The sequence below is a fragment of the Pocillopora damicornis genome, chromosome 1, assembly GCF_964200805.1.
Source record: "Pocillopora damicornis chromosome 1, jaPocDami1.2, whole genome shotgun sequence".
In the NCBI taxonomy this organism is placed as follows: domain Eukaryota; kingdom Metazoa; phylum Cnidaria; class Anthozoa; order Scleractinia; family Pocilloporidae; genus Pocillopora; species Pocillopora damicornis.
The window spans coordinates 16,667,777-16,690,449 of NC_142670.1; the positions used below are offsets into that span (position 1 = coordinate 16,667,777).

The 22,673-nt window shown below is 38.8% G+C and overlaps 4 pseudogenes across 1 annotated transcript; 2 read left to right on the forward strand and 2 right to left on the reverse strand.

Annotated features, from left to right (window-relative positions):
* Window positions 1–22,673, forward strand: part of LOC149052354 (uncharacterized) — a 219,968-nt pseudogene that overhangs the window by 103,181 nt on the left and 94,114 nt on the right.
* On the forward strand, window positions 27–7,635 carry LOC149052359 (uncharacterized; annotated as a pseudogene). Its single transcript, XR_016183333.1, has 16 exons — window positions 27–328; window positions 414–641; window positions 1,071–1,173; window positions 1,405–1,625; window positions 1,721–1,852; window positions 2,130–2,300; window positions 3,108–3,247; window positions 3,514–3,625; window positions 3,732–3,813; window positions 3,939–4,119; window positions 4,265–4,360; window positions 5,390–5,476; window positions 5,724–5,775; window positions 5,924–5,989; window positions 6,350–6,528; window positions 6,666–7,635. The product of XR_016183333.1 is annotated as an uncharacterized LOC149052359 (transcript).
* Window positions 13,298–15,215, reverse strand: LOC149052360 (uncharacterized; annotated as a pseudogene).
* Window positions 15,531–17,234, reverse strand: LOC149052361 (uncharacterized; annotated as a pseudogene).

Here is a 22,673-nt window from a genome sequence, read left to right on the forward strand (position 1 = left end):
AACCCTTGAAACGCGGCTTTGGAAAAGCTTTGGATACCATTATGCCTCATAAACGCGATTTTAGGTCGAAAAAAGTTTGAATGTAGTTACTTTTAAAGGAGGAAAAGCTATAAGAAAGTCGAAGTTTAGTGTTCCAGTTCGATATGCCGCCCAGCAATTAACTGATACAACGTCTGTAGTCGCCGGATCTTCTCTAAACACGTGCGGCGGTTTTTCTCCAGACCAAGAAGACCTTCCCCATATTGACGAATATCTTGGTGTGAGAACCAACCAAAGATCTAAAAGTAAAAAAGTGCGACTGAAGCGCAAGTTAAAAGCTTACTATCAGGTCCACATCAGGACTTCGGTCTTGCCAATCCTTCTAACCTGCATTGTTAAATAAAGATGTATGTATGTATGTATGTATGTATGAGAGGAAAGCCACGCTGGCTTTGTCTTGGTTCAATGCGAGAGAGCAGCTCGTCTCAGCGCTGTTGACCAGACAGGCTTTGCCTTTGGGGCAGATGTGTGTCATTCCTTTTTGCGAAGAAGAGGCGTGCGGCAGATGCCTTCACTGCAGTCCAGGGCAATTCCTATGCGCAGATCACATCAATTTAGTTCACGCAGGCGGCAGATCACTTCACCACCCGGAAGTTTGGAAAGTGAGTTGAAGATTTATGGAGGACAATCTCCTCCAGTCACCTTTTCAATTATGTTGTGAAACCCGATTTCTTGTGTACTCTGGCCGTTAGGCAATTTCATTTGTAAGTACGTTGTCTTGTGGTTTAATTGCAGAGATATCCATCTTTTTTTTCTTACAACTCCATATATCACCTCTATTCAATTACTTCACTTGATGTAGTTTTTTCTCAACTTCAATGTGTATTATGTCAACGAGACCTGACCCATTTTTATACAGAGGAAAAAGCGAAAGCAGTAAGGATAATTTTTTTCTTGCAAGCATACATGTAATTTGCTCTATACTCAGAACAAAGTAAAGTTTATTTTTGGCAATTTTGAAAGAGTTGGCTGATTTAATTGGTGTGTGATTTGTATTCTCCTGATTCATGTAGGATATTTTATGCTCTTAGGATGGAAGATTTGTGCCATATCAGTTTGGTGAGTGTGTATGGACCACACCTCACAACATGGATCATGGATATGTGCGTGACATTATAGCTGCCGGTTTGCATGGTAAGTAACTAGCAGCTGTGCAATATGTAAATATATTGTGAGATAGGTTGCCAGTCTGCAATTATTAGTACTACTTTTTACTTATACTTATATTTAAATAGTTAGGTTACCTCTTCCAGGAAGGTCTTTTTTTGTGTTTTAATTGTTTTTTTCAACACAGACAGGAATTAATAAAGAATTATTATAGAAGAATACGACTATGGACATTCTATGGTGTTTGTCTTTATACAGGGCAGCAGAATCCCATCAAAATCAAATGTTGCGAGCATGAACCAGAAGCCATAACACTGGTCAGGAATGGATTCTGGCCATTTACTCCAAAACAGCCCCAGGTAGCCTTTGACCTTGAATTTACGGCCTTGCTCCAATACATTTTCTTAGAATGTAGAGTGTCTTTAAGGTCAATATGTCAGGCACTGCAGTGGCTGGTCCCACCTGCTTCAAAGGTTTACGTAAGTATTAATTCAGTAATTTTTTATCTTATGCTTATGAATTCCTTTTTATTTTCTTAATTTATACAATAAATAAATTATTTGTTTTCCTTTAGATTAAGGACATCTACCGGCTCCTTGTTGGAGATTGTTTCTGTGAGTTCCGGTATATGTCTAGCACATTGAGTAACCTGAAGCATTTCAATCCTTCTTATGAGAATGATCATGAATGTCCTGCATGTCCTAAGGTTTGTGATAAGTCATCCTTCAGATGAAATGTCTTAGTGGGTGATATTTACCTTTAGAAATCTCAAATGACTATCACTTTATGTGCTGGCATAATGAATGATATAATTTAGACAAGAAACATTGTTTTGAATCTTTATGATTCTCTCTTTTTCCTAGTGGTCCTCATAGTGTGGCAGCTGGTCTTAGCATGAGTTATTCCATTGTTTTTCATTCATTTAGGCATAAGAAATATTTTTAACATGACATTTCTAATAAGATTTTGGCATCTGATTGTAGGAGAAGGGAAGTTTATTTATCTCTGTTAATGCATTGTTTGGATGTATCCACAAATGCAGCGCTGGAACTAGTGGAAAGTCCTCAAATCATGGAGAGGAACTGTTCATTAGCCAAGAAAAAGTAGATGCATTTCTAGCTAATTACAGCAAAAGACCAAGCAGCAAGTCAATGGTGTGTGAACCAAAGGACTTTTTCTCTTACTTTGTATTTTGTTGTGTTGCTCAAACCTTTTGTTACCCATCAGTACTCATGCCACTACTCAACCATTGCAATGAGAGACCAAAAGTAACAATTATGTTCGATACTTGTAATAGTGATGTTAGTGTTGAATAATTTAAATATGGTACAGTTTGAAGGGTTAATTACTTTGGTAACATTCTGCCCAAAATGCATGTTGCTCAAATATATTGTTAGTTTGTTCTGTAAACTTAATTTACAAGAACTGTGTGAATTGTCAGCTTCAAGAACAAGTACATAATCTTTATTGCAGCCCCCTCTTTTCCTTGATCTTTTTCTATTTTTTTTTTTTCAAATACAGTTTTTTTCCCTCTTTTTTTGTAATTGATTTATGGTCTTTAAAGGTAATATCTTTGCATTTGCTTACACAACTAACTCTGCCAAGGGTGTCTACTGTCACTCTTGCTGGTCTCAAGCCTGAATGAAAGAGGAGGGGTTGTTATCAAGCAGTAAATTTATTTGGTTGTCCCATTTTTAAAATTTTTATGAGAAATTGATGAATGATTGTTATTTTCTGCCAATATTTTCCTTGCCACCATTTCCATAATGTAATGTTTAATTTCTAATTTGAGGGGTCACCTCCAACAACCCATATCTACTTTGAATGCTACACGTACATGAATGCTACATAGATCTTAATTCCTGTTCTGTTTTTATCTTTGATACTTCTACTTTAAATGACATCTCAAGAAAAGGTAGAAAGGAAGTTGAAGATTAAGAGTTAAATGTTTTCTGTTGTAGGAGCAGTGTAATCAGTTTCAAGCTGGTTCCAATCTCTGTTCCAAAAACAAATCCACAAAGCTTGATGAGACAGCCCTCTTTGGTGGAGGCTGCAAGCACGAAGTGCCACTGAAGTTTTTCAGCTTAAAGAGAGGAGAAGAGTATGTACATGCAAAAGGAAATCTGTACATTATTGGTCAGCTATTGTTAAGAAATATGTAACCAGAGTGCCTTGTAGGATGCATAAATTAAGAGACATGTCACTTTTAGGTTCCTAAGGAAAGAATTTGTATATGATAGTCGTACTGCTGTATAGCATAACTCTGTTTTATACACCATTTCTATTAGGGTACTCAATGAAATTAGGGAACAAATAAATTACTGCATGGACATTGTGGCTAATGATGATTATGTTTTTATTAAACAGGATTGGAAATGCTGTGTATTTGCTAAAATGGATTAAAAATCATGTGCAAGATAAAGCTATCAACATTCGCTTCTTCTATGATATTGCATGTGTGCTGGATACACATTTGAGAGTAAGATTTTTTGGCGGTTTTATTTGAATTAAGTTGTGGTCATGGTACTCTGGCATTTTTGCTTGTTAAATGATGCCCTGTTGTTTTAAATTTATCTTCTCTGTAGAATACGCACCAGGAAACATTGCTTGAAAATTACTCTTGCGATACCTGCATTTCACTGCTATAGACACAAAGTTTCTTGTCAGGTATTTTGAAATATTTTTCTTTTGAACACTTTTAAGGAGTTGAAAGGTATTGAAAAACACATGCACGCTTACTCTAAAACAGTTATTGTTTTCATGAAGCTTTGTTTGGTCTTTTGTAACGCCAGGTCAACTACAGTGGAAGACGGCTGGAAGGGTTCGGGATGAATGATGGCGAGGTGATGGAGAGATTGTGGTCTTACTTGAAGCCAACAGCAAAAATAACGAAGGAAATGACTCCAGCCCACCGAGTTGATACATTAACTGACTTCTTGATGCATTACGCTAAAAAGTCAATTTCGAACCTTGGTAAATTTAGCTGTTAATCTTCACGTTTTACAAATACAGTTATCACCACAGTATATCATATTATAAACGATTTGTGATATGTTTTCGTAAACTCAATCGTTATCTTGCTGTTTTTCACTATGTTTCGTTATTCCCAAAAATTTAGGAGAACGACTTCGTGACCATTTAAAGAAAGCAGTGGAAACGGAGAAAGAAACTGAAGAGCAACTCAATTTGCTTCTTGAGAAGTTGAATGAGGCAGGTAGGGATTTGGTTTCGTTACTTTCTTTATTTTTCCCTTCAACTAATTACATTGTGATAAGAATACATGAAAGTCATATATTTGTACTGCGGAAAATACATTTTAAGCAAATGAAGATCATCGCAGTATATACTCAACTTAAGCAGTTGAGAAATAAGGCCTGAAAAAAATTCAGGCCTGAACGGGAATCGAACCCATGACCTCTGCGATACCGGTGCAGCGCTCTAACCAACTGAGCTATCAAGCCAACTGGGAGCTGGTCAATTGTGAGTTCGTTATATACCCGTAGATGAAGAAGGTGTGATAAGAATACATGAAAGTCATATATTTGTACTGCGGAAAATACATTTTAAGCAAATGAAGATCATCGCAGTATATACTCAACTTAAGCAGTTGAGAAATAAGGCCTGAAAAAAATTCAGGCCTGAACGGGAATCGAACCCATGACCTCTGCGATACCGGTGCAGCGCTCTAACCAACTGAGCTATCAAGCCAACTGGGAGCTGGTCAATTGTGAGTTCGTTTTATACCCGTAGATGAAGAAGGTGTGATAAGAATACATGAAGGTCATATATTTGTACTGCGGAAAATACATATGTATGTTTTCATACTCCATGGACCAACTTCATTCAAAGAACTTCAGCTTAAGTGGTGCACTATTTTGATACAATCAATTGTATATTCTTGTACATTGTTCCTTTACGTGTTAAAAAGAATTAGACTTCATTGCATGTGCGTCCTGTTGTGAGCTTTATGTCGTAAATACATGTACGGTTAACGTTCCTTAAGAACTTTTGTAAAGAAACCACATGGTATGTTTTCATACTCCATGGACCAACTTCATTCAAATAACTTCAGCTTAAGTGGTGCACTATTTTGATACAATCAATTGTATATTCTTTCCTTTCATTAGCGAATTGGCATTTGGGTATTGCGGAATACTAGAAAATGAAACTTCGATGAATGTAACTTTGTTAGATACATAGGTATGTCTAGATAATGATACAGCCCCATTTTACTATTACCAAGGTATTAAGGTGGACGTATCCAGCGTCTCAGAGTGGAGCATTATGGAGAAATCTACGGCTAACAAAGCGGCTAGTACAGGAAGACCCAGTACGTACAAATTTCGCCTATTCATTAAGGGGAACTTATTTGGAATGGTTCACCTTTAACGACCAATAATAATCATGACAAATGAATGATTTCCATTGTACTTTGCCTCCCTTTTGATTACAGAGTGATAAATATTTTGAAGTGCTTAAGAGGAAATTAGAGTACCACAACTGAAGTTCAGATAGGTACACGCAAGTTACTTAAACAGTTACAAGTTTGTTTATGATTTTACGTTTCCTACTGGAAGGTTCATCACCAGATGATTACCGGGACAAGTTGAGGCAGTTTTTCTGTGTAAGGTATGAAGTAGCATGGGGATCTGGTTTTCATACAATGTTTACCCCAAATTTTACAGGAAATGTGTCACTTTTGGTCCATCACTTTCTGTCATTTCTCCTGACTTTCTCTGATGCTTGTCTTCTGAATTTTCAAACTGTTCATTAACAGAATAAACCTGCAAAAATGCTCCCCGGCATCTGAAACTTGGAAAGTACTGACCGATCAGCTTGACAGGTATGAAACCATATTTTGGATCCTGCAATTTATTCCCCTAATCTGGGAACTAAATGATCTTTACGTAAGGATATTAAAACGATTTTCAAAGGAGGTCCGCCAAAACAAAGCAAAGAACTCATTACCAGCCACAAAATCTAGAAATAGCTTATCATACAAGTAAACAGACAATCAGGCAGTCGGGCAATCAGAATTATGGAAAATTCCATGTCATTAAACGTGGAAGTCGTTATTGGTATTTTACTGGGTTCTCAGGGCAAGTTTTGATTGCCAATCGCACTTCAAAGCAATGCAAATCCAAACCAATAATTTCAACCAAATTTTGGGTTTCTCCACTGTTTTCCTTTACGCTGGTAATAGGTTGGATCAACAGCTAAAGAACCTTGAGGGCGGCCAACCCCGATGGTCTCCTGACAGTAGCATGTATATTGCATACCTCCGCGATTTGCAAGACGAGCGTCGAGAAGACTTGCTATTATCCATGCATGTCAAGTGCTCAGAAAGGTGGTTTCTCTTACAACTGATGAAGAGCTATGCAGGTATTGCATTGATATGTTCCAGTGCTAACAGTCGTTGATAAAAGCCCGATTACAGCTAACCAACACATCGTATTGAAATGATTATAACCTAGGCTTTCTAGGGTATCATTTTGACTCATGTCGTGTTAATTCTTTAGATGGACAAGCCATTGCAAAACGGCTTTGTACGCAAATTACAAAGGCAACGGGAGCTATTAAACAGCTGTTCAAGGAGTACACAAGACAAAACGTTGACACGGTGGGTTGTAAATACCCCTCCACAATTGCGGTTGAAGACGCGCTAAGCATCGACAGTCCACTGTGGCGTGTACTAAACGATGACATCCAACCTCAGTCTGCTGTTCCCTATTGTTTAAAGAGGCAACGCAATGATTTGTTTCACACACGCAAAAGATGCTTAGAGGAAATAGCCAACACCAGAAGAAGAAATGGCTCGGATGTTCAGTCATTCCGAGGGAAAGTTGAAGGTATTGGACACTTGGTCAAAGGAACTGATAGCACAGAAAGATACGGAGTGAGCTCGCGCATTACTCTCCATTGCTCGCACTAAAATGGATGAGCTTTCCGTATTCACAGGTCATCTCCACGGTCTCTTTTCTAATGATGATTGTAGCCATGAGGAATGTGAAGCTCAGTTTGACCTTGGAATTTTCCCCGAAGTGGATTGTGATGATGCCGATGAGGAGGTTCAGATGGAGGACGATTACAACACTGATGAAGCTGACGTGATTCGACAGCTTGGCCAAAGTGAAGTCTGCGAGGACCTGCGTTCCGTTCTCAGTGCTGAATACGGAAGTGACAGTGAATCTGATTCAGATAGTTCAGATTTAAACACAGAAATATCTTGATTGTAACTTGTGAGTCGTTTCAACTGCCTGTTCCTTTTCCTCTTTCACTCAAGAATGTAAATCTACGAACAAGTGTTACCAATCAGCTAAAAAAAATTAAGCTCAGTGTCAACTAGTCAGTCACTTTACACGACAAATAACAGCTCTCCTCCACGAATTAATTCAATCTTGTTTTATCGACTTTGGCTCCTTGACGCATCCTTACCTGGTCATTTTGTTGTGACGTTTGAAGCCTGATTAAATTGAAAAAGTTTCAGCATTTTGGCCTAAGTGTCTTTGTTCGCGGGACAAGTATTTTAGCGCATGGCAATGGCGACCTTTATTAAAATTATTAAGTGCATTATTACATGAGTCAGGAACATTCAAGGTTCGCAATTTTGCTAAAATGAGTGAGAGTGTGAGTGTGGGTCAAGAGCAATATCCCATAAGAGCGACGAGGAAGTCGAGGAATTGGCCAATGTCGGCAAAATGGGTCCAAGTGTCCCATAAATACCATAAGAAAGTTGTGGAAACTGGCCTTTATGGCCAAAATGGGTCCAATTGCAAGTCAGTATCGATATCCCACAAAGATCGTGAGGAACTTGTAGAAACTGGGCAATATCGCTAAAATGGGTCCAAGTGGGAGTCAAAATCGTTATAAGCAAGTTGCGGAAACTGGCAAATATCGCCAAAAGTTGTTCAAGTGCGGGTCAATGTTGACATCTCGTAAAAATGATAAGAAAGTCGCAGGGATTGACCAAAATCACAAAAATGGGTCCAATTGAGGGTCAATGCTGAGTTCCCATGAAAATCATTAGAAAGTCGAAGAGATTGGCTGAAATCACCAAAATGGGTTAGGGTGCGAATCAGTGTCAACTTCCCATGAGAATCGTAAGAAAGTCGTCGAAACTGGCTACTTTCGCCTAAATGGGTCCAAGTGGGAGTCAAAATCGTTATAAGCAAGTTGTGGAAACTGGCAAATATCGCCAAAATGGGTGCAAGTGTGGGTGAATGTTGACATCTCATGAAAATGATAACAAAGTCGCAGGGGTTGACCAAAATCACAAAAATGGGCCCAACTGAGGGTCAATGCTAAAATCCCATGAAAATCATTGGAAAGTCGAAGAGATTGGCTGAAATCACCAAAATGGGTTAGGGTGCGAATCAATGTCAACTTCCCATGAGAATCGAAAGAGAGTCGTGGAAACTGGCTACTTTCGCCTAAATGGGTCCAAGTGTGGGTCAATATCGACATCTCATAAAAATGATAAGAAAGTCGCAGGGATTGACCAAAATCACAAAAATTGGTCCAATTGCGGGTCAATGCTAAGATCCCATGAAAATCATTGGAAAGTCGAAGAGATTGGCTGAAATCACCAAAATGGGTTAGGGTGCGAATCAGTCTCAACTTCCCATGAGAATCGTAAGAAAGTCGTCGAAACTGGCTACTTTCGCCTACATGGGTCCAGGAATGAGTCAAAATCGTTGTAAGCAAGTTGTAGAAACTAACAAATATCGCCAAGATGGGTGCAAGTGCGGGTCAACGTGGACATCTCATGAAAATCATAAGAAAGTCGCAGGGATTGACCAAAATAACAAAAATGGGTCCAATCGAGTGTCAATGCTAAGATCCCATGAAAATCATTAGAAAGTCGAAGAGATTGGCTGAAATCGCCAAGATGGGTTAAGGTGCGAATCAATGGCAACTTCCCGTGAGAATCGTAAGAAAGTCGTGGGAACTGGTTACTTTCGCCTAAATGGATCCAAGTGCAGTCAATGACAATTTCCCACAGAAGACACAGGAAAGTCGCAGCACTTAGCCAATATCGCCAAAATCGATGTTTCCAAATATCCCATGAATATTATGGTAAAATAGCAGAGATTTGCCAATATTTCGTTAAAATGGATCCAAATGCGAGTCAATGTCGATATGCCATGGAAAATTTTCAAACTGACCAAATATCGCGAAAATTGGTATAACTGCAGGTCAATGTCGATATTCTTTGAAAATCATAGGTAAGTTTCGGAAAATGGCAAATATCGCCAAAATAGAGCCGGGTGCCACTCAATGTCAATATCTAATGAAAATCATGAGACAGATGTGGAAACTCGCCAATATTTTCAGAATGGGTTTAAGTGCAGATCAACAGCAATATCCCATGAAAATCATAGGAGAGTTCTGGAAACTGGCCAATATTGCTAAAATGAGTCCAAGAGCGAGTCAATGTCGAGTTCCCGTGGAAATCATGGGAAAAATTTAGAAAACTGAACGTAATATCGCTAAAATGGTTCCAAATTAATGCTGTCGACAAGAAAATAATATGAAGGTGAGAAAATTTGCCAATTTCGCTAAAATGAGTCCAAGTGTGGGTCAATGCCAATATCCCATAAAAATGTGAAGAAAGTTATGTAAACTGGCCAATATCGCCAACATGAGTCCAACTTAATGTCAATGTCCCATGAAAATATCAGACAGATGTGGAAACTGGCCAATATCACTAAAATGGGTCTAGGCGCGGATCAATAGCAATATCCCATGAAAATCATAGAAGAGTTATGGAAAATGACCAGTATCGCCAAAATGAGTGCGATTCAATGTCGATATCCCATGGAAATGATAGGAAAAATTTGGAAACTGACCAATATTTCCAAAATGAGTGTATGTGCGGACCAACAGCAATCTCCCATGAAAATCACAAGACAGATACGAAACTCGCCAATATCGCCAATGGGTCTTAGTGCTGATCAACAGCAATATCCCATGAAAATCATAACAGAGTTCTGGAAACTGGCAGTATCGCCAAGATGAGTCCAAGTGCGAGTCAAGGCCGATATCATTGAAATCATAAGAAAAATCTGAAAACTGACCAAATTTTTGCAAAATGGGTCTAAGTGTGGACCAACGGCAACCTCCCATTAAAATCGTAAGACAAAAGTTGAAAATTCGCCAATGACGTCAAAACGGATCTAAGTGCGGATGAACGTCAATATTCGATGAAAATCAGAGAAAAGATGGCAAAATTCGCTAATATCGCCAAAATGGGTATAAGTGCAGGTCAATATCGATATTCTGTGAAACTCATAGCCAAGTTGTGGAAACCGGTTCATATAGCCAAAATGGGTCCAAGTGCGACTCAATATCTCATCAAAACCATAGAACAGATGTGTAAACTCGCCAATATCGCTAAAATAGGTCTCGGTGAGGATCGGCAGCGATATCTCATGAAAATCATATGAAGGTGAGGAAATTCGCCAATATCGCCAAAGAGAGTCCAAGTGTGGATTAATGCCAATATCCCATAAAAATGACGAGAAAGTTATGTAATGTGGAGTTTATATGAAATAATTCATATTTGTACTGCGGTTGTAGATGAAAGTGGAAATGTGATCATCGCAGTAAATTTTCCAATTTAAGCAATTGGAAAGAAGAAGCCTGAAAAAAATCAGGGCTTCAACGGGATTCGAACCCGTGACCTCCGCGATACCGGTGCGATGCTCTACCAACTGAGCTATGAAGCCACACATTGGGAGCGAGGTCAATTTATTGAGTTCATATCTTGTCGTGCAGTGAAATGATGTGGAGTTTATATGAAATAATTCATATTTGTACTGCGGTTGTAGATGAAAGTGGAAATGTGATCATCGCAGTAAATTTTCCAATTTAAGCAATTGGAAAGAAGAAGCCTAAAAAAAAAATCAGGGCTTCAATGGGATTCGAACCCGTGACCTCCGCGATACCGGTGCGATGCTCTACCAACTGAGCTATGAAGCCACACATTGGAAGCGAGGTCAATTTATTGAGTTCATATCTTCCCGTGCAGTGATATGATAGTTCATATCTTCCTCATTTCATTTCACTGCACGGGAAGATATGAACTCAATAAATTGACCTCGCTCCCAATGTGTGGCTTCATAGCTCAGTTGGTAGAGCATCGCACCGGTATCGCGGAGGTCACGGGTTCGAATCCCGTTGAAGCCCTGATTTTTTTCAGGCTTCTTCTTTCCAATTGCTTAAATTGGAAAATTTACTGCGATGATCACATTTCCACTTTCAAAGTTATGTAAACCGGCTAATATCGCCAAAATGGGTCTAAGTGCGACTCAAGGTGACCATCTCATCAAAATCTTAGGACAGATGTGGAAACTCGCCAATATCACTAAAATGGGTCTTCGTGAGGACCAACAACAATAGCCCTTGAAAATCATAGGACAGTTCTGGAAACTGGGCGAGTCGCAAAAATGAGTACAAGTGCGATTAAAAGTCGATTTCCCATGGAAATCATAGGAAAAATTTGGAAACTAACCAATATTGCCAAAATGGGTCTGACTGCGGACCAACCGCAATCTCCCATGAAAATCATAAAACAGATGTGGAAATCTGCCAATATCACCAAAATAAGTCCAAGTGGGACCCAATGTCGTTATCCCATGAAAACCATAACAATGTTGCCGAGTTTTCATTGCTCGGGAACTCTGGTTTGGCTAAATTCACGTCTGCTGCAAATTGTCTTTAATTCTCTGAAAGGTGGTGAAATCTTCGTAAACATTCGAAGCTCAGAACAAATGTGGTGCATGCCAATAGGAAACAAGTGATAACAGGGATCAGTTCTTGATGTATTACGCTGTATATCAAGCATACTACGTGTATCCTCCTGGGAAGGCTAACACACACGCACACCCACAGTTTTCGGGGTTTTACCCAATGAAACCGCTAAAGACCAAAGAAATCCGGGCCATACGATCTTTGTTTCGTGTCTTAATTGGTTTCATAGCACCAAAGTAGCCACAATACAAAGAAAATGAATAGAAGGGACTGTTTCCCCCTTATTCTTTTCAAGAAAAAAAGACACTTTTAGTGTTGTTCCATGATACGATAGAAAGCCTAAAAATGGAAACTTTTCAGACCAGTTCATAATGGGATGATGGACTACGATACTAGAGTCATTGATTGATATGTAAAGTATTAGCATTGACAAGACAATTGACCGATAGATTTGCTTGTTACTCGCTTTCATTATGCACTTGCACGTCGGCACTTGTTATTTATCACTGGTTTTTGTTAGGTAAATACAAGTGTTAATGGTCTCTCGGGAAAAATTGGTTCAATAGCACCTCTCACCAGTTAGTTCTTAAGCAAGTACCTTGTGCAGCTTTTATGATTACTACTTTAGCTTCTACTCTAGCATGGTGTATGTTAGAGCGCTCTACGAATAAAAGTATACTGTGGAACCAAACGCTATCTCTTTCTTGACATCCGTACAAGTTCACTCGAAGTAGATCGCTGTGTGCCAGGAAATCGTGGCGAGTTTCCGTTCTCATTAGCCGAGTGGTCTCTGCCGAGTTAATTCCCCCCGTTTGTACGTTTCCCGCAAGTTCAGTTAAGAGTGCGTGAAAACTTATCGTCAAACTTGTTAGGAAACTATGCGATAAACATCGGATATGCGATGCTCGATGGACAGTGCTTTTTCCTTTTATTGCCAAGAAATTAACCAAATAAACATAAAAAAAGCGAACAAACACACAAACAAAAAATAAAAATTAAGAGATTTATTTGCCAAAACCACGTTACAATTTATTGTGCACAGTTCCAAAAGGTTATGGCTCCTTCACAGGGAGGTCAGCCTGAAGAAGTAAACTTCAGTAAGTCGAGTGAAAATAGGTTGCCGGCTCTAAAGACCATTCATAAAACCACCGACAAAAATCGATTCTCTGTCATAGAATGCACCATTCAACCACAAAGTTCCCCGGATACACTGTGCGCCCATGAATGTGTATTCGTGGTGGAAGAACAAAAACCACACGTATTTTTCAGGCCGTGCTTGGTAACAGCATTCCAAATTAGTATCTGCGTAAAAAGGGTTACAAAGTAAATAACGTTGGTGTTAAATTCTTAGGAGACCAAATAGTACACTGGTCTTTCATTCCAGCGTGATTACTTTGTTTCATGGAAATTCCTAATTCCTTTTCACACGTAATAAGCCCGTCACTTTGAGTGGTAAACACGCTTAACACTGAACTTTACAAAGTCAGAGATAAAAAGTAGGTCCGCAATGCGTACGTGTGTCTAGTGCTGGGTTTTAGCGGTACTTCCGTGGGGTCTTGTTTTGTGTAGGTTTGGTTGCAAGTTCAATTCAACAATTTGAACAAGAATTGATTAAAATAATTTTAGCTGCAAGGTTAGGTGGCTTAAATCTGGAATACAGAGACTGGAACATAGACATCAGGGATGAACAAGTTAATTGTAAAAAACAGCCTGCATTACAAAAGGAACCGTTACTGTATGTATTTAATACAATAAGTAAGAACTAAACATGATTTAAGTTAGGAATTGTGATTTATTTTCTTTTACATCAGAAAATTTAATGAACATATAACTGTAATATAAAAAAGAAATAGAAAGTTTAACAACAGGAGAGTGAAGAAATGCGAACAGCTCTACTACTTGATAATTACTGAAGGTTTCAACTGAGACGGTTTACTTTTGTAATTGAAAACTATAAGTGGCAACATCAGTAATCTACATTAAAAGCCTTGAGTTCCTGTTGAAACTTTCTCTTCTCAATGTATAAGCATTAAAAATACTGTTCATAAATATACTTCAGTTGCAGTTTTCAATTGAATGTACAAACTCAATAAAATATATAATATCTAAATACTTTTAAATACAAAAAGTCACTTGGGAGAAGGGGAATGCTATAACAGAACATTGTTCCAGTGATAATAACATGGACATTTTTGTCTTTAGTGAAAGATACAACAATGGCTTTGGTATCCTGTTAAATGGCAATATAGAGTGGATGCATTCTGATCTTTACCATTATTTTGGTTCTTGCTGCAGTTTAGTTCTCTGCAACACTGACTGCAGCCACAACTTTAGTTTTCTCATCAAAGGTAACAAAGAGCATTGGTGTATTTAGGAATGCTTCAACAACAATACCTTCACTTAATGACTGCTTAGCGTCAACTTTAAACAACTGTAAGGCACTGAGCAAAGTATCATTAAAAATGTTACAGTGGTGTTAATGTCATCATGTCTCAGCAATGCCTGCAAGTGGTACTGACTGCTGCAAGCAGACACTTTCTGCCAGAGGCCACATGTTTCACACTTTACTACATTCCCTGGTCATGCTGGAAGCTTTTTGTTACATTTGCAACATTGGCGATAGCACATGAAATTTTGAACACCAAGGACTTCAGCATTTGTTGATGTTTGGGTGAAGTAGTCTGGCAAATCACCTGGTGAAGCTACTTCCTCTGGGAAAGGATCAGCTGGTGAAATGTAACAGTCATGCTTTGGTGTAGTAAGGTAAATGGAATAGTTGTCATTATCCTTCGTAACTTTAAGGTTACAGAAGTTATATGTGTTGTCGTCTGCAACTTCTGTAATCAGGTCCTCCCACAGGGTTAGTTTGATTGATCCAGATGGATCTAGGAGGCAACAATCAGCTTTCGACTTTGTGCCATCTCTTGTGATTATTTTCTTCACTCCAGATAAGTGGAGCACTTTGGCTTTGAGATTAATAAGCAGGTTATTGGTGACATTCGAGAGAGAGTCGAGGGAATCTCTTCTCGTAGAAAAGTGACCTCCTTCAGTTCCTCTATTTGGACTCTTGCATTCATGAGAACACTGTCATTTTTAATAGTGAAGTTGCTAATCTTTACTGGGGACTTTTGTTTGCTGCATCAGTCAAAGTAAAGATGCTTGCTTGAAGAGAAACAGACTCCACGTACTTTGGTCGCTTCTGTTTGAATAAGCATATCAAAATAGCGAGTCTTGTTGGAGTGCTTAACAGGGGATACGTTATGAATGTATCCTGTTAGGTTGTTCATTGTTGTTGTCTATTACAACCGAGGTGTGTCTACCTGGAGAGCGAAGAGAAATAAATGGTATCAGTAACTGTGGGTTGTAGAACAGGTATTAAAGAAAACGGCAATCTGTATGTACTACAGGGCACAAAAGCAATAATCATAAAATAAACATACCTGGATATGTGTTGCATATCGCATATCTGCAGATAACCCCTTAGATGTCAATCACAGTGCATGATTGGTATCTAAGGTGTACATTTGAGTTAATTTCACATTTTTGTACTCATTAACTATGAATATTCTCTTTAACACAAAAAGAAAAACACATGGAAGTTACAGTGAAGATGACAAGAAAACCATAAAGGTCTATTTTTGAATCAATGCACAGATTGCTTTGTGATCAGAAAAATAAGTTTCTAAAATGTGTACATGGATTTGTGATTCAGGTAAATTAGTGTTGACATGGTCTATAGTGGTTCTGTTATTAGTAGTAGAACACGATACCAGTTGTCTGTAACTGTGATCTCTTATAAATAGATTATAAAGAGGAATCTTGTCTTTTTCATTTAACCAATTGATATTGAAATCGCCAATGAAAACTTTGAAACCTGAAATATCAAGGGTAAGAAGTCCGATCGATGCTACACACAATTGTCTAATTGGCACTCTTAGTGACCAATATATGCCCATTATGGTAATATGTGGAACTGTTGTAACCTTAATGATAGTTATTTCAACACCAACAGTGTTGTTGCAGACTGGATATCCAGGTAGAAAAGGAATTTTACTGTACACTGCAGTTCCACCATAAGGTCTTGTACTGAAAACGTCAAGTTGACTGTCATTTCTAAATAGGGTATACCCAGTGATGCTGTAGTCAGTATCACTGTCTAAGTAACATAACTGTGTTTCTGAGAATACATTTACATCCATGTTTGAGTAGTTTAAGTCTTTTTGTATGTCCTCAATATGTCTATGCAATGACCTTTAATTAAGAAAACATATCTTAAAGGCTGTTGGATCTGTTTTATAAATTGGAATTATGGAAAGCTTGAGGTGCCGGTCTTTTCTTAAATGTTGCATTTCTGCTTTTACTTCAGGATTAACAACTATTTTGCTTTCACAAAGGTCAGTAATATACAATCCCTCAATGGTTGTTACTCTGCTCAGTCCTACATAATGTACATGAGGTATTGCTCTTCTGGTGTTAAAGTTAACAACTATTCTAGTTTCAGTGTCACCCTGTGATCCATGTATTGTTTTTACTGCTGCAGGTCTAAGTGGAAACTGCTTTCTTACAACTTGAGCTGTTCTTTTTCTTCCAACTGCAAATTGCGCAGTAACAGGTTTGATGGGGGTCCACGTGCATTCAATGCCATTGACATACACATGTCTGTTGTCATGTCTGGTTTTCTCACCAACATCCACATAGTCAAATTGAACCCAAATTATACCAGATGGTATATTTGTGTCATACAGTTTTATCATCTTGATGATGCTGCCCGCACCATTTGTGATACCATCATCAGTTCTTACATTTATGGCTATTTCTATTCTTTCCCCTTCAGCAAGTTGAAGATTTGAAGCTAATTGCTTTGTTTTCCTGGGATCCAGTGGTATTTGCTGGAAGATTTCATCTCTGAGTTCTGGAGAATTTGCATCTATAACACTATCCAATGCTTTGATGGTATATTTGTCACCAGTAGCTGCCCTGTGATCTCTAATATTAAACTCGTCAACTTTTGAGTTTTGAATGAACAAATGAGGAACATCAATTGGGTAATTCATACAGTCTTCTGAAATGCATCTTTCTTTCAGTTTTGCAATATCATCTTGGGTGTGATTACCTTCTCTCAATCTATTTAGAACAACAACAACAACAACAGCATTTATTTAAACACGATAAAAAATTCAGCAAAAGCTGATGTGTAGAATTTGAGCAAATTCTCTACTTTCCCTTTGTCTCATAATTTCGTCCATTTCAAACATTGTAAAATGTTCTTGCCATAAATTTGGGGCAAGAGATCCATAATCTGAGTTCTTCATATCTTTGAACACATAACTGTCCATGTCTATTATTTATTTGGACATTTAACATAGTATTGCCTATCATTTATATTTCATCAAGAAATATAAGCTGAACAGCACGAAGTTTACATCTGAGGGTATTTACTCTGCTTGAGTAAAGAGGTTTATATGTCTTTAGAGACTGGCATGCTGGTATTGCCAAGGCATTATGTACTGTGTTCCCTTTGATACCATAAGCAGCTTTTCCAGTAGGGGCAAGCAATAATATTTTAACTTCATTAAAGTTTTCCCCTGCTCTGGAATTATAATGTTTTACTGCTGCAAGTGATGGCATGGATCACCATATAACTGATGAGAAACAGCTCTAAAAAAATAGTCACCAGCACCCCCAACATCTAAGTTTAACAATATGGTGGAACCAACTGATACTGTAGTTTCAGTGTTGACATTTACATGTAGTTGAGGGCCTGGATTTAATTCAACATCGCCTGAAGTCATAAGCTTCATTCTTGATACAGAAAATCTTCTAGAATGGCAGCTTGATTTCTTTAAAAGCTTATTTACGATTGGTTTGCTTAGATTAACAAAGCTGGTGAAAAAACTATCACATCTCTTAAGATATCTTATGTAACACAACTTATAGTCAGTAGCAAAGCTGTATAACCTTGAAGACTTAGGAATATATTTCCTAATGATAACCTTAAGTTTATATCTTGTTTTCCTTTTTTTCATAAACTGCACAATCCGTTTCATCGAGACCCTCGACGGCTCTCGGTTTCTACGTCGTTTCTTTTGTTTTTGGTCAGCTATTTTGAAATGTGTATCAATTTCATCTGTTCCACGTGAACACAACATATCCACATCAGTTGTTTTAGAGAAATCGCTTAAATTACGTTTAATCGCATTTATACTGCTACTAACATAACTTTTTCTGTTCATATATACCACAGCTTTCGCAGATGTTTCGTCAGTCAAAATGTATTTTCTATAGGAGTTTGTCACGGAACGTCAGTGTTCACACTTTGTTTTTCTATCTCACCTTCGTGTGCATTACTGTTACGTAATACCTGTCAAGTATGCATGATTTCTCTACCACATGGGAGTAAGGTGTCATAGCATGTACTGCTATATAGTCCAGTAGCCGTATGCTTATTTCACTTCTCGCGTCACCAATATAGCTTTGCTGTATTCTGCTTTCCCGCCCACCCGCCCCTCCTTTTCTTTTTTGTTAATGACCAAGTTTTGCTCTTTGGTTGTTATTTGTCGTTACTTAACTATTCATATTTTCGTCCCATCTTGACACCCGCTCTTATGCACATGGGGACTGCTTCAGGTGCGGAAGGCCAGGTCACTGGGCCAAAGATTGCAGGGCCTCCAGCTTCTATCCCCGCCCTTTCGGCCAGTTCAAGCCAACCGCCTTTGCCCAAGCCTCCACCACCACAAACGCTTCAGGAACCGGACTTAAGGGAATCGGACATTCATGAGGAATTCGACAAGTTTACGGATGTACTTCAGGTACTGAATCGTTTTGAAATTGACGAAGATCTAGGACGGAATTACAATGTAAAGGGCAATTTAAAGAAAAATTTAGAATTTTGGGTATTTTTAGGTGCTTCATCCTTCATATTAAACGTAATTAAATTTGGTTATCGTTTGCCTTTCTGGGATGTGCCGCCTGCATATTATTCAAAGAACAACGCTTCTGCCCTGAAAAACATTGATTTCGTAGAGAATTCTATCACTGAGCTACTGGAGTCCGAACGCATAAAGCAATTGTCTTACAAACCCCATGTCGTCAATCCATTGTCGGTTTCCGTTCAGCCTAATGGAAAGAAAAGGTTAATTCTTGATTTAAGATATGTTAATCATTTCATTAAGGAAATGAGGATTAAGTACGTTGATTGGAAAATTGCTTCTCTTATGTTTCGCAAGAATGGTTATATGTTTTCTTTTGATCTTAAGAGTAGCTATCATCACGTCGAGATCTTCCAACCACATCAAACATTCTTAGGTTTTTCATGGGATTTTCAAGGGGAGACGCGGTTTTACGTTTTCACAGTTCTTCCTTTTGGCCTTTCTGTAGCTCCTTATATCTTTACAAAGATACTCCGCCCTTTGGTTGGATGGTGGAGGGGTAACGGTATTTACATCGCGGTATTTTTAGATGATGGTTGGTCCATAGCTGACGACTATAATTCGGCAAATATTATAGCTAGTAGGGTTCGTTCCGACATACGTTTAGCCGGATTTATAACAAATAGCGAAAAGTCAATTTGGGAACCAACCCAAATTATTACTTGGTTAGGATTGGTCTGGAACTCCACTCTTGGTACTATTAGTATTACACCCAGGAGGGTCCAAGGTATCGTTGATTGTGTGGCTTTTATTGAAACTCAAAAATGCACAATTGCGGCTAGACAATTGTCATCATTTGTCGGGAAAGTTACGTCTACATGTCCGGTTACTGGAAATTTACCCAGAATTACTACCAGACACTGTCAGATGACAATTGCTATTGCTGAGCATTGGGATACACCTATGATTTTGGACGAGTATTGTAAGGATGAAATCGTTTTCTGGAAGAACAATATCCATCTACGCAATTTTAAAAATTGCTTTGTTTTCCGCAAACCTCAGAAAGTAACTTTTTCAGATGCTAGTAATATTGCCTGCGGAGCTGTTTCTTATATCAATGACGGCGAGCATGTTTGCCACAAAATGTGGACGCAGGACGAAAGGAGTAGAAGTTCTACGTGGTGAGAATTAAGTGCAATTGAATTCTCACTTCTGTCTTGCCTTCCGATTTTAAGCTCATCACATATTAAGTGGTATACCGATAACCAGGCCACTGCCAAAATCGTTGAGGTCGGTAGCATGAAACTCGAGTTACGCACGATTGCCTTAAGAATATTCAAGATATGTTACGAACACAGCATTCATTTGGATATTGAACGGGTTCCTAGAGATCGCAATACCAGGGCAGATTTTATTAGCAAACTGGTGGATTTTGACGATTGGCAGGTCACTGAGGACGTCTTCAAAGACTTGGATAGTGTTTGGGTCCCCACACGGTGGATTGTTTTGCCACGTATTACAACAGAAAAATCACCAGATATTTTTCTAGATTTTGGAACCCGGAAACGTCGGGCATTGACTCATTTATGCAGTCGTGGGAAGTTGAGAACTGCTGGTTAGTTCCGCCAGTTTATCTTATTCCCAGAACGCTTGCCTATATATATAGTCAAGGAGCCAAGGGCACCCTTATTGTTCCACTGTGGAAGTCAGCCGTGTTTTAGCCCCTGTTAACCAATATTTATTGCAGTTTCATCCAGGATTTAAGAGTTTTGTCTATGCCTCAAGCTTTGACGCACGGGCGAAATCACAATTCTATTCTGGGTTCGCCAACTACTCCGGGATTTGTAGTGGCTTTAAGATTGAATTTCGTTCCTTCGGGGTAAGATTCTGAAAGGTTGGCCTTTCGGCCACAATCTAGCGAGTGGAATTTGTGCTGGCTACGAATAGCACCTTGGCAGTGTTGCGTTATTTATTTCACTTTGATCATTTTATATGAGGTAGATGTGCTGACAACGAATAGCACCTTACCAGCGTTGAGGTATTTATTTCTTTTCGGCCAGTGTCAATGTGCAGAAGTTGTGTCGACAACGAATAGCACTCCAATAGTGCTGTGTTATTTATTGCCCTTTTTTGATCTTCATTTAATGAATGTAGTGGTGTTGAGAACTAATAGCACCCGGGTTGTAGTACTTATTCCCTTTTAGCCATGAATCAGTGAGTAAGATTGTTCCACCTCTACACCCCTCTGTTATGTGTTTTTTCCTTTTGTTTTCCTCAACAGGCCATCTCTGCTCAGTCCTGTTGGGCAAGTCTCTATGGATCTTTAGCTCCCTTCAAGCTGCGCCTCATTACTGATCAGTTTAAGGCCAGACAACCTTCGACGATGAATAGATATTTACTTGAGTGTCAAAAATTTATGCGTTGGTGCAATGATGTTAAGGCTCAATTCGTTTTGCCACAAGAGCCTGTTGTTGTAGCGGCCTATTTGTCTCAACTTCACAGGAAGACTGGTTCTCCCAGCACTGTTAGTATGGCTTATGCTGCATTAGTTTGGCTACACGATGTAGTAGACGTAACTTGTAGTAATAATCCTTTGAAAACCGGAGTGTGTAGAAATGTTGTTGAAGCTGCGAAACGTAATGACACACAACGGAAGAATAGGAAGCTCCCTCTCTCTATTGATATGGTCAAGAGAATAGTTGCTAAACATGGCAAGGTAGACGCTAATCTAAAAGATCTGCGAATTTCAGTCATAGTCCTCTTAGGTTTCGCAGGTTTCTTCAGATTCAATGAGTTAGCAAATATCAAAGCTTCGCATATAACTTTCGCAGATGACCATATGTCCATTGTTATACCAAGTAGTAAAACAGATGTCTACAGGGAAGGTAATAAAGCTATTATTGCTAGAATGGACAATACCACTTGTCCAGTTCATATGGTCCTTAGGTATATGTCTGCTGCAAGAATGGACCATAATGCAGACGGTCTCCTAATCAGGCAGTTAGTATTTCAGAAAAATCATAATACTTATGTTTTAGGGAACAAAGGAATTTTGTATTCTAGGTGCCGAGAAATCTTTTTGGAAGCTCTCAAGGCTCTAGGTTACGACCCCAAACTTTTTGGGTTACACAGTCTTAGGTCCGGAGGGGCAACCGCTGCCGTAAATTCACCTAGCGGCCCTGTATCAGACAGGTTATTAAAATTACACGGGCGGTGGAAATCCGATTACGCCAAAGACTTGTATATTCAAGAAGATATATCTGCACGGCTTTCAGTTTCATCTAGCCTAGGTATCTAATTGCTATCATTAAGTTTCCACGCGTGATGGGACACGCGAACGTTTTTGCTATCTTTTAGTTACAGCCTAGTTTGTATGATTATAATCAGTGCTTTCACTATAATTTAACCGTATCATATGTATTGTGCAATGTACTACTAATGAGGATATAGCTTCGCGTATCGTATTTCTGTGGGACAAAAAGCAATGTGACCGTTTATACACATAGTGCTCGAATACAGTAATAAAGCTTATATTGGCTCTCCGTGAGTTATCAACCCATTTGACTGTGGTTGTCGTGTTGTGCAAGTTCCTATAACGGTTTAGAAAATAATTTTCATGTGTGCGAACGCAGTGAGTTAAAATGAAAGCAGTCTTTCCTTTAACGTCAGTCAGGTTTCTCGCTCTTCTATATACATTTTGTGTAATCTCCAAACGGGCAGGCTCAATAATCCCCACAAGGGGCTCAATTTTCCCCACAAGGGGCTCAATTTTCCCCAAAAGGGGCTCAATTTTCACCAAAAGGGGCTCAATGTTTGCCTTTAAGGCCTTTTCTTTTCCCCAAATGGAGCTCACGAAGCTGAAGTTCTTTCCTTTACGCATCGTAAACAACACCGCAGCATGACTAT